General features: G+C 41.5%; 1 protein-coding gene across 2 annotated transcripts in view; it reads right to left on the bottom strand.

Annotated features, from left to right (window-relative positions):
* The window catches only part of nlgn1 (neuroligin 1), a 328,004-nt gene extending 323,624 nt beyond the window's left edge, over positions 1-4,380 (bottom strand). For both annotated transcript variants that reach the window (XM_071487326.1, XM_071487325.1), the window contains exon 1: positions 3,890-4,380. The gene's annotated coding sequence lies outside the window, so the exon portion shown is untranslated. The remainder of the gene's footprint in view (positions 1-3,889) is intronic.
* Between the last annotated feature and the right edge of the window lie 9,033 nt (positions 4,381-13,413).

The following is a 13,413-nucleotide window of genomic DNA, read 5'->3' on the forward strand; positions in this document are numbered from 1 at the left end:
TTTTGATTCCAAATTCACAAATTCACCAGTCTACCGTCCATCCAGTCAATATCATCCTGCTACCAGGGCAGAAGCATGCAGCACAAACACGCTTTCAACACATGAGAGGAAACAAAGTGGAAAACTGAAGCACTTTCTTCTCAAATGAAGTACAGATTAGCTGGGTGAAACTACTTGTGCCCTCTCTGTATCCCTGTCAATACCTAATTTATTTTCTGCTGTCTCAGTAAAGAAAGATGCATATTTAAAACATTGTAATTGTTGTTATTCAGCAGTGCTTCTACACCATTGATTCAATCATCTTCACTTTACCCCTACACAAACACCATCAGGCCTTAAAACCAGCAGTTATTAGTTAGTTATTAGTTGATCTTTATCTCTAGACTGAGCTGCAGTGACGTGCATGTTATGTCATGTCTCACAAGGTGTCATGCAAAAATAAAAACCTAGGTGATTTGTCAGTGTCTTCCAAAAACACCCATACAGTATGACAATTCTCAAAGAGGACTGACCATTTTCTGATAAGCCACTGCTATGATTAAAAGAAGTTTCAGCAACAAAAACTATTTTGTTAGGTTGGAATAAAAAAGTACGACATCATGGCCAAAAGTAACTTTTGGTCTTCAATACAGAAGGTGCATGCTTTGCACACCCAATAATCCATCCAAAAGAGGTTTGGTGGTGTTAAAATGTTGTTATCCCTTTGCAATTGAATGTAGACTACCACATGCTAAACATGTTGCTAAATGTGATGCAAATGTATAGTTGAACTCTGCAGTCACTTCACATAAAAATATTTGCTAGTGTAGTATTGTTGTACAAATCATTCATGGTTGCAGAATAACTTTCTTTTCTGTAAGTTTGTGAAGAAAGAGGTAAAATCTTCAAAAATTCAAATCTCCAATGCCACATTGTTAGTGAAGTAACTGTCAACTGAAAAAACATCACTCTCTCTTTCAACCAAATACACTCTATTCACGTCAATTCCAAATCCTTTAAATGTTCATCTATACATTTAATAGAGCACAGATTCTCTCGTGTATTGTGCTCTGCTCCTTCCAAGTCCACATTCAAAGACTGAATGGCCGCGAGTATTAAGACGGCCTCCTCTCAAATGCAGTTGGGAAATGAACTATGGAGGATAAAAGCTTTGTGTACAGCCTCGTATGCAGTTCTCTTCCATTTGTGAAGTCTGTAAATACTATATGGATGACATAAACATTGTGCTACAGAAATGAAATAACATACACTACATGTATATATATTTATCATTATGTTCGATTTCTATTTACAAATAGCCCCCCTTTACGAAATGACATGTGACAGCTAAAACAGAGAACCACTTGTCACCAACCCCTTGAATATAAACCATGACATTTCTTCCTTAACAAGTTGTTGAACACCTGAATGCACAGTTAAAATAGAGCGTGTTGCTTGGGGTGTAAACTCATAATCAGTCTGCAACATTTGGGGAGGAGACGCAGGTTCAGCCCACTGTCCCTCAGTCCTCTGAAGGCTACACCTCCGTAGGCCATGTCCTTGGAAAAAGACAGCTTTTGAATTGGGACACACTTGTGGGACATACTTTTATAAATAAAGCACTCAGCGGGACTGAAAAATTGATCGCACGCAATGTTAAATTCTGTCCACCTTCTAAACCGACCGGTCCTGCCATTGTGACTGTCTATAACACTAAATGTAAAATGCTTTGTTGAACTCGGAGGACAATTTACAAGTTCCACGGTACCAATCACGGGTATAGCGCAGCGACTGCCATGTCCCACTGGCAAAATGTAACACTGCACTAAAACTGTTCAAACTGCAGCTGCAATTTCAAGGGCCAGTTTCACACAAAGAATCTCTCAAAGCAAAACAGGTCATTTACAAACCAGCTCCCTACTATACAAAGAGATGTTGGATGAGGCAAGTAAAGGAGAGGAGAAGAAAAACCAAGACAAAGGGAAGAACAGACGAAGAACGCAACGATGAGCGGTGAGTAGTTATTTTCCTTGAGGGCTAAGCAATGTAGATCAGAACCCCTGGGACACCCCACCTCCACCCCTGAGAAACAGCATGACCACCTCCACCACTGTGCAATGGCAAGAAACAGAGAAGAGGAAGGAAGGAATTGCATTAAAGGTCATAGCCAGATTGTGTCTGATGCCTGCAACGGAGTTCTTACTGTGTGATCTCATGCCTTTAAATCTCTATTACGAGATGAATTAAACATTTCAGCTCTCAGAAGTAATCATCTTTAGTTGCTGTTAAGTTATTCATATGGGACATTACTTATACTTGTGCCTCACATATGACACACATGTCACATGTGGCACAGACACTGAATACGATTTAACGTGTCTGACCGTGCCAGTTTGTTTTTCATTGAAATACATTACTCCGTGTTTGCGTTTGAGTCATTTCGTCTTAGGTCTGTTTTCTCTTTGAAATTGCAGAGAAGAAGCTGAGGTGCCACTCACAAGCTGAGCGATGGAGAGGGGGGCGTTGGGGGTTGGGGTAGGGGTCACATGCTGCCCAGTCGACCCAGAATCCCCTAGTATCACCCCTGATTATAAATAGCCTATATCTGAACACATAAAATCCCATTATCATTTCGAGCTGCTGCTGTGCTGTCTGACAGTAGCCCTGCACAAAAAGTATGCACAATCACTCAGGCTTGATTAGGCTCATCTGCACAGCAATTCTTTCAATGCCCACATAGGAGCTCCAGCCATGACTAGCATCCCTGTAACTCATCTCCCTGTCACCCCATTGGAGCCTGGTCCGGGCTGCACCTCTGGGTGAGAGGGGTGACGGGCTAAAGTCATTACAGACTCACTGCCAGGGTCACATCGCGGCTCCCAAACGCTCTTTCTGCTTCGGTTTTGGGGTGGCAAGTCCTTGGAGCGCGCGCGCGCGCGCGCACACACACACACACACACACACACACACACACAAATACCGCATTCATCTAGTTTTATATGGTGATGGTGCCCCCGCAGCGGCCGACGGGCGCAACTTTCCCCCTCCGCCTCCTCCTCCTCCTGGATCGGAGAGAGGATAGAGAGACTCTATTCACCGTGTACGCGCGCAAACACACGCACACACACACACACACACACAGTTCTCAATCCCCCTCCATCCTGACCCCCAGCAATAAGCCTGAGAGCAGGTTTTGCGTTCGTTTCGATTAACCACAAGGATCCAGCGCCGGTATTTTAATAAATCTAACCTCAGCTTCAGAATCCAAAGTCTACTCATCCAGCTTGTTAATGTCGATGAAGACAGAATAAAAATCGATACGTCTTTCATTAACAGCAGATCACTGGGAGCTGACAGTTTAAGACACACACACACACACACACACACAGGTGGTACAAGGCGGACGGACTATGTTTGTTGATTTGTTGATATTTCTCACATTTCTACAGCAGAGACCAGCGTTTCTCTGAACAATTCCACCACTCAGCCATCTCGGCCAAAAGCTTATTTCCGAAGCCGGCTATTTTGCGCAGCTTGCTGGGTGAGAGTGTGCGGCTCTGTGCGTCCATGGAGTGAGACAGCCCAAAGTGGCGGACAGAGGCAGAGGAGACGCTGCTCTCTGCTGTGCGGGGACGGTTCCAATGCACAGTCCTTCTCACCACTGACCCCTTCCATTAAACACAAATAACGTCATGGAGGAGGAAAAAGAAAGAAAGAAAAAAAAAAGGCATTCATCATCTCAACATCCACTTGAACTTGTCCTCCACCATCACCACCTCCTCTGGATAATTCTGCCGAGTAAATCATCAACTAAGAACATCAGCTCACTGCATCGCAGTTGGTTGATTTTACCGGTAAAGTGTTAAAGCCTGATGGCGCTTGCAGAATTAAAGTCTGAATGTGTATTTACCGTGAAGGAAAGGATCCAGTCCGCTGCTTTTTTTTTTTTTGCCACCTCAGATAATATTCCTCTGTGCGTTACGTCCCGTTAGGATAAGGTGCATTCCTTCCAAAAGCCACATAGCCCCCAAAAAATCTCGACGCTCAAGCGCTGCAAATAAACCTGGGAGAAATAAGACTGGCGCACTTTTCACTCCAAAGGGTAGAAACTCAGGTTAAATGCGGTCCAACAATTAGACAGGCGCGGAAAGAAATTAAGGAAACCCTTTTAGTCCAAAACAAGTCCGCTATTAATCCAAAATCTTTTTATTCACAACTATCATAAGAATTATATTCTCCTGGACAGGAAAGAGCCAGCACCTCCAGGTATTCTGACACGCACCGGTCTACATGTTAAGGACGGTAATGTTGGAGAAAAAGACACAAGAGTGGGATTTTTGCCCCCATCGTCCGCTCCTCACGATTCAGGCTGCACTTGGCTGATAAAACACCGTCCTCTCTCTCTGCTCTCTCCTCCTCTCCTCCCCCTCTCCCCTCCTCCTCCTCCTCCTCTCCTCCAGCCCCAAGTCTCTCTCGGCAGCTTTCATGGAGCAGAGACGCGCCTAGCGGCCTTGGAGGGAACTCCACGGCCACGAGTTCACCCCCACCCCCGCCCCCACCACCGGCTGCTCTTAAAGATACATGGGAATATGAGACTTACCCATGTGTGCCTTTCAGGGGAGAAATGATGGGCCATGCATGATAAATTATATTGGTCTTGTTAAAAATAAATAATATAGGGAGAGAGATCTGAGTAATATCTAACAGCTGTAGGAAAAAAGCATGCACTTTGACCGTTTGGCAAAACTAAATTATGAAGAGTATGAAATAAATGAAAAAGAATTTAAAAAATTGATTTACAAACAATGTTGTCTAGACAACATTGTTTCAAATTTGAAGCAGATTTAGAATTTCTCCTTCATCTGTAGGCTACAGAATATGATGCCTTCTGTGCTCAGACACATAAAAGGAAAAAAGAACCCCCCCCCCCCCCCACCCTCCCTCCCCATTCTTTAAGAAAATCCTTAGGGAAACACAGGGGGAATAACAGAATAGAGAAAGAGAATAACTGCAGCTAATAATTATCAGTTAATTAGACAGTCAAACAGTCTGGTCTACAATGCCAGAGACGGGCACCTTTAGGTCTGCCACTTACACTCAATGTGACTCCAATGTGGGTCCAAAGGATGGCAAGCTCCCCTCCCAGGTCTGGCCCAGGTCTGGCCCCATTTTCCTTGATTTAGGCATCATGCAGCTCCTCCAAAGCCGGTCCATTGGGTTGGGCTCAGGAGGAGGTGTGCAGCTCCTCCTTCACTTGAAAAGGACGCCCACAACACAATGGATAAAGAGACATTAATTTTATTTCACTTAATTAGTAATCATTGTCTCCTGTGTCAAAGTCTTGTGCTTTCTTCACCCATTCATCCACCCTAACCTCCTCTTAACATGGACCAAAACAATGCCTGTGGGTCTGTTAGAGGACACTAAAATGTAACTATGGGCTGTTATCCTTGTACAGACAACATATGGGCTTTTTTTTTCTTCTTACTGGATGACAGTCTTGTTCAAAACCAAAAGAGATCCACTTAATTATCAAAGCAGAGCCTCTTTTACAAAACTCTGAAGAACTAAATGAAAGTCTGTGGCTGTTTGGGCCACACAAGCCTAATATTAATTTTTTTTTACTTTTGATAGTTAACCTTGAATGTTTAACTCTCATTGCACTAATCTTTTGACTCTCCTCTCCTTTCACTTCACACCTCAGATGAAAGTGGCCATTCAGCTCTGTAATACAGTAAATCACAATTATACATTTATTTTACCTTGATTTCAGAGCATAACACCATGTGTATCAGTTTTATCTGTCTATACTTTCACAAGTACACCGACAAGGGCCACACAGTGTAAATGGTTCAGTTGTATGAAAGCTTATTATTTTACTTCTTCTCTGCCATGAGACATTATACAAGATTTCAACTCAACCTTCTACTCTTAATAACCAGCATTTGACTTGCTCTCCCATGTCCACTGGAGACTGGAATTGGAAATAAAGTGGTTATTTCATTCATTCTGGTTATTTCAGATTATTTGACCCCATACTCATCCAGGAAGTGGCACGTCAATATTTCCCCGATCTCCCACTGTTACCCCTTCAAGTGGTGGATGATACGATCAACATAATACTACCCTGCTGATTATTGCTGTTGCACAACTACCACAGACCCACCCAGATCATGTCTCATACGGGTGTGAGTCACATTTTATTTCCATGATTGCGCTGCTGCACTACAATACCAATCAATTCTATCATATTTTTGTATGTGATCTATCTATGTATAATTTTGTTTCATAATTAAGTCTGTTTCGTTTGAATGTACGAATGTCGAATATTTTTCGACAACCTTTTTTTCATGACAAAACCAAGACTAAAACTGAATAAATGATGAAATGTGTGATATTCTTTTGTCAATGAGTTCAAACTAAATGATAATATGAAAGACAGGCAGATGGACAAATGAACAAATTACTGTTTCAGTGCTATGTTCTACGAATTGCATGCACCTGTGGAATCACGTATTGTACCTTTTGATCAGTACCCAACCCTAAACTGTCTCTTGTTCAGAGGTTGATTTAGCTGCTGCCCTGTTGCACCAACATAATAAACAGCATTTGGCATTCAGTAATGTCTCTGTTAGAGACATTAGCTGACATAAGTGGCTCACACAATAAACTGGTGTTGATGTAACTTTTACTTTAACTTTTAAGCCCCTTTTCCACTGGTCAAAAAACCTGCTGCAACCTGGTGACATCGGGCTTTTGTCAGAAAAGGGCACAACCACCATTCAGACCAAGTCTGAATGTCAAGTCAAATGACTCTGCAGTAGACGCGAGTATTTATCGGCTCCAGCTCCAATCGACATTGATGTAAGCACAACACCTGAGTGAACGTGTTAATTTTCACCCCTTTTCCTGCTGTAACACTGTAGACAGATCTGTCACCTGTCTAGCACGGTGCTGTTAAAACCAGAAACACTGCAGCTACAGTGCGCTTGAGGATGAAAGAGTGAGCTGCAGCCCTGAAATTAGTTTTTCAAACACACAATCACCGATCGAAGTGTCTCACATGGAGGCTCAGACGCTTTACCAGGAGCACCAACTCGGTGATGAGACAGATCCGTTTTACCAGCTTGCACGGTGGCAAGCAGCTCACTCTCTCTCCCCTGTGTCTGAGTGTGTGTGTGTGCTGTAAGTGCATGAGACAACATTGCTTCTTGAAGTTGTGTGTGTCCTCAGTCCAAGCAGAAAGGCAAACTGGACTGGCAGTGGAAAAGGGGTCAATTGGCTTTTATTAGTGGGTTTGTCCACGTTTAAAAAACCTCCACTTATACCTGCTAATTCTGGTGGAAAAAGGGCATTAGCAAGCTATCTTTCCTTTTGCCCTCCTAGGGTATGAGCGCAGGATTGATGTCAGCAGGCCTCTAGATATTTGCCTGCGACGTATTTCTGCATTAATATTGTCCAGCTTTCTAGCTCTAAAGCTGTGCCAAAACACAATTTGTGGACAATTCTGAAGTTTCTACAAGTGGGTATTGTACTGCAAGATTGGACATTTTGGTGGAAAAAAAATATGTTGTCTGTCTGCCATGTTCAACTTATTTGCAACGTCCCAAATATGTAAATGAACAACATATCCTCATACATGCATAAAAAGAATGTAATCTGGTTGGTATGTATTTGCAGTTTGCAAATTAGTTGTAAATAAAAATAACTTCTTGGGGACAGCACTGGTAATAATTGTACTCACAGTATATATGTCTTCAGCGGGCTGGAAGAAGGTAAATCCTGGTCTGTAATTTTTCTCTCGACTTGATTTGGAGTTAACTTTTCCCTGTGTACCAAACACCCACTTTGCGACTTTTCCTTTATTACCCACTTTACCTTAATTTGTTTGATGGGAGGACACTGAAAGAATGAAAAGAATCACTTTGTTCTGTTCTCCCAACCACCCCCTGGCAACTGGCTGCTATTAATAAATAAAGTGCTTCATTAAAAAAAACAAAAAGACGTTGTGTCTGTAATCCAGCCAGCGATTACAGGACCCAACGCTAATGGGAAGATATATTAAGAAGACTCCTAGCTCAGATTGAGCCATCTAGTGAATCTGGTCAGTCAACAGAGACAGTGCTCATGGTGTTTCCCATCCCATTTACCCTCACTCAAACCTGTGTTGAAACAGCAGCTCACAATGTCTTCTTCTGGGAGAATATAATTAGATTCAATAATTAGATTTGTGAATTTCCCTGTGGATTAACCTACTGTCCGTCTGGTGGTTAAATCCCCACTCAACTTGAGCTCATCCCTGCTCTCACTGACCTCTGCCCAAGTTCTCACACCATTATTGTTCATACTGGTGTTAATAACATTAGGCCCAGGAAAAACAGTTAAGCTGAAATGAGATGTTGAAACTGGTAGATACTTAACAGAGTCTCAGAAAAGGTTGTCTTTTTTCAAGGCTCAGTCCTATATGACAAAAATGAAATTTAACTTGTAAACCTGATTATTGCTCATTGCAAAAATTGGCTAGAACTAGAGCAATACTAGCATATTTGTGAATATTATCACTGAAGCACTGTGCTGATCAGCTGTCTCCAGTGTTCACGGACATCTTCAACACCTCACTGGAGACCTGCCACGTGCCAGCCTGCTTAAAATCCTCCACCATCATCCCTGTCCCCAAAAAACCAAGGCCCACAGGACTAAATGACTACAGACCCATTGCCCTGACCTCTGTGGTCATGAAATCATTTGAGCGCCTTGTCCTGTCCCATCTCAAATCCATCACTGACCCACTCCTGGACCCCCTGCAGTTCGCCTACAGAGCCAACAGGTCTGTAGATGACGCCGTCAACATGGCTCTCCACTTCATCCTCCAGCACCTGGACTCCTCAGGGACCTATGCCAGGATCCTGTTTGTGGACTTCAGCTCTGCCTTCAACACCATCATCCCGGTTCTGCTGCAGGACAAGCTATCCCAGCTGAGCGTGCCTGACTCCACCTGCAGGTGGATCACCGACTTCCTGTCTGACAGGAGGCAGCACGTGAAGCTAGGAAAGCATGTGTCTGACTCCCAGACCATCAGCACTGGATCCCCGCAAGGCTGCGTTCTTTCTCCTCTGCTCTTCTCCCTGTACACCAACACCTGCACCTCCAGCCATCAGTCTGTCAAGCTCCTGAAGTTTGCAGACGACACCACTCTCATTGGACTCATCTCTGATGGCGATGAGTCTGCCTACAGGTGGGAGACTGAGCGTCTGGTGACCTGGTGCAGGCAGAACAACCTAGAGCTAAACGCTCTGAAGACAGTGGAAATGATAGTGGACTTCAGGAAGAGCCCAGCCCCACCCACCCCCATCTCCCTGTGTGACTCCCCCGTGGCTACCGTGGAGCATTTTCGCTTCTTGGGAACCACCATCACACAGGATCTCAAATGGGAGCTAAACATCAGCTCCCTCATCAAAAAAGCTCAGCAGAGGATGTATTTCCTGAGGCAGTTGAAGAAGTTCAACCTGCCAAGGACTATGATGGTGAACTTCTACACCTCCATCATTGAGTCCATCCTCACCTCCTCCACCACCATCTGGTACGCTGCTGCCACGGAGAGGGACAATAACAGACTGCAGCGTATCATCCACTCTGCTGAGAAGGTGATTGGCTGCAATCTTCCGTCCCTCCAGGACCTGTACGCCTCAAGGACTCTGAGGCGTGCAGGGAAGATTGTAGCTGACTCCTCCCACCCTGGACACAAACTATTTGAGACACTCCCCTCTGGCTGCGGTCCTTCAGGACCAAAACCTCTCGCCACAAAAATAGCTTCTTCCCATCTGCTATTAGCCTCATCAACAAGGCTAGAGAGCCCCACTGTTGCTGATCAATTGCACCAATCACCAGAAAAAACTCCTTGTATGTGAAAACATACTTGGCAATAAAACTGATTCTGATTCTGATTCTGATTCTGATTCTGATTCTGATTCTGATATGAATGGTTGTTTGTCTCCCTGTGATAGACCCTGCCCTCGCCAAATGTCAGGTGGGACTGGCTCCAGCCCCCCATAACCCAGTACAGATAAGCAGTGTATGTAATGGACGGATCATAATAAATAGCTGGTGGTGCTAACAGCCGGGTCAGGTGCCATTAAACCACTGCAGGAGAAGATGGGACAAGATGATGTAATTAAAAGTCAAATCAGTCAAATAGGAAACAAATGAAAAATGTGGAAAACATGATGGAAATGTGGCATTTATGTTGGTTTTATATATCAATTAGAGGAATGTAACAGTCTGCTTATTGTGGATGCTTGAGTGATGTTCAGGTTATGCTTCATGAACAACATGTATTTGCCAAGTCTGTTTCCATTGGCATTTGTGATTTTTTGCTTTTTTCAACCTTTTTTTTTTGAATTTTCTTAAATTTTTTTTTATGTCATGTCTTACATTATCTGAAAAGCAGACTTTTTTTTGGAAAGAGGAGGAAGAAATAGAAGGAAAAGGAAAAATATTTGTTTTTACCTTTTGTCACTCAAGTTTCCATTTAGGCATCAGCTTGTCTGAACCTCTACACTTTTAAGTACAGGAACATCCAAACTGTCCTTTACAGCTGAGTGGTGAAGCTGAGGTGAAAAAATAGCTAAACTAAATTTTGATTGTTCTAATATATTTTTTTGGTGGTGATTTTGACATCTTTGTTTCATTGATAACCATAGGTGTCTCTATGATGATTTCTTAAAAAGCAACTTTCCCTTAAGCTTATTGCCCATGACACATAAGCTTTGATGTCTCTTTCCTCTCTGGCATTTGTAACATTTTACAAATATAAAATCTCAGATTTAAAGACTCTTGGAAAAGTACTGAAAAAACATTTTTTAAACTTGCTACTAAAAATATCAGTAAAATGTTCACAGACAACATATTTGTTTTCTGACTAAATACCAGATCTTGGATTAGGGCCTACAATAACCACCTGTTGTGACTACAGCAATATGAAACAGTTTTATGGTTGTTTGAACTCTCACAGCACACAAGATTATGGCCTGGTTTAACACAGTCAAAAGGTCATAGTGACTTCACACACAACGTGCTTACTTACAGTATATTTCAACTAAAAAACAGCCTTTCCACAACTTTAATAAAGTAATTTTGTTGCCTAAACCATAGAGAGGACTCTGTTATTACCCCAGCACTCACCACACAGTATAATCCACTTGTAATGATTACAATAATGAAAATAATTAAATCAATTTAAAAAAATTATAATTAAGCATAACAGTTATTTAGCAATTGTTACACAATGTGAGCTACACTAAAATGGTCTTGCTTTCTAGATATAGTATAGAGTTTTTTTTTTTAAAGTTGAATTCAAGAGGTTGTACTTGATCACCCTTAGTTTGGTTTTGATGCAAATGATTTTATTTTGTTATTTTGAGAATAATCAAAAATGAAACATAGTTACATGTTGCTAAAACAATTTGCTAAAACAATATCTCTAATATTATTTCTCTTCTCATTTTAATATTGTTTTGTTGCCCTCACTGGTTGTACAGTTTCCAGAGTATTGTTTAATGCCCCCCTTGGATAAAGCAGTGACCTCCCCTTGAAAAGCGCTGCTGGGACCACTGCAAATAGTATAATAACATGAAACTGACACAGCTCTTCAGGGCTTTTTCAGTTTTAGTGGACCTAATGGTTCAAATAACACGACACCGGTTCACAGAGTGCAGGTTGCTCAGAAACATTTGTTTCTTATGTCATGATTTAGCCTTATACTACACAAACACAGGCTCTCTGTGTCATTCTTGTCGTGAGTCTTCTTCTTGTATAGTCCAGTCCTTACGTAACTGTTTCCTAAGGCTTTTGGGTCCTATTGATTTGTCTGCCTCCAGATGAATCTGTATGTGTGGATGAGCAAGAGCATGAAAGAATAATAATCTATAACTAAGCAAAGAAGCAGTCCAAACATGAGTGGACCCCACATTACACACCATTGTAATAACACAAAAACCTGCTTTGTACAACGGCAAAGCACACACTTGCAAAACCCACATACAACTGCAATGTTACACTTAAAACACGAACAATGTCACTTTTGCATCTGTGATGCCACATACACCACACATTTCCAGCTTTCCACAAACAGGTACAGAATACACGACATCTGTGCAAAACACCCCCAGCAAGATACACACCTCCACGCAGCTGTGATGTCCCACACAGCTCCAGTTTCCACACAGTGCAAATGCGGTATAATATAATACCCACGATCACCTAGAATGAGATCTATAAACCCACAATTTTACACACACATCTTTGAGAACCCGGATCTTTTTTGAAACATTTATTAAACATCACTCACTCACTCACTCACTCACTCACTCACTCACTCACTCACTCACTCACACTGAGAAGCATCTGCTGCTGCTTTCCTGCTTTTTTATTCTCTGGAATGTGGAACAATGTTGTTCCAAAACAGTCTAAACACTGAGCATTTTCTCACACTGCACCCCTCACCCTTGCACATTGGGGGAGGGATAAAAAGATAAATAACTCTACATCACAGTGTATAGGTCACTTCAACTACAATCCTCCACAAGCAATACGAGCAGTGTTTCTACTGTATTTGCTTTACAGGTCTGACTATAATAAAAAAAAGGTGAAAATCAATTGACAGTATCAGTACAAAATATGAAATGAGAACTGTTTTTTATTTCAATATTCATTTTCAATTTTTGCCTTTATTGTAGTGGATTTTTTTCTTTTTTACAAAAAATGTAACTTTTTCGCAAAAACCAAATGACACTCCCATTGTTAAATGTGATCTAGCAGAGATGAATTGCAAACATATGCTATTTTTATTTGGAAATATATATTCAGGTTTTTTTAATGTAGAGTACTATTTCCGTGCTGCTTTTAATAGCAACACAACCAAAAAGTGAATAGAATACAAGGGTTAATATTTTACAGTGTAATGTCCACGATAATATTGGTGCTGAATGCACACAACTGAACCAATAACCCAAATGAATGTTAAATGACAGAAGGATGCAGATTTTTTAGGGAAGGGAAGACATTTAAAACATGAGACTTAAGTGATTTATAATTACATGTATATTTCGGTAATTTTAATCTTTTCATCATATTTATATTTATATTTATATTTATATGTTTTGTTAGATATAGCCTCGCAATCGTAGTAGGAAGGATTTCAAACTGAAAGTAATTTCGTTTTAAGTAAAAGAAACAAATGGTTAAGATAATTTATTGATAATAAAGGTAGAATGTTAATGGTTAAACAAGTAGTTAAAATGAATAGTAACACAGTTCCAGACAATACTGGAAGGAAATAACTGAATTTCAATAGAGTCAAAACACAAGGTGCCTTTTGTTTCAGTTGCTTTCATTTATTGGTCACTCTAGGTGGCCAGTGAGGGACATCTGTTGTAA

This window comes from Trachinotus anak, unplaced genomic scaffold, assembly GCF_046630095.1.
Source record: "Trachinotus anak isolate AG129_WGS33_773 ecotype Australia unplaced genomic scaffold, CSIRO_AGI_Tana_v1 ptg000010l, whole genome shotgun sequence".
NCBI lineage: Eukaryota > Metazoa > Chordata > Actinopteri > Carangiformes > Carangidae > Trachinotus > Trachinotus anak.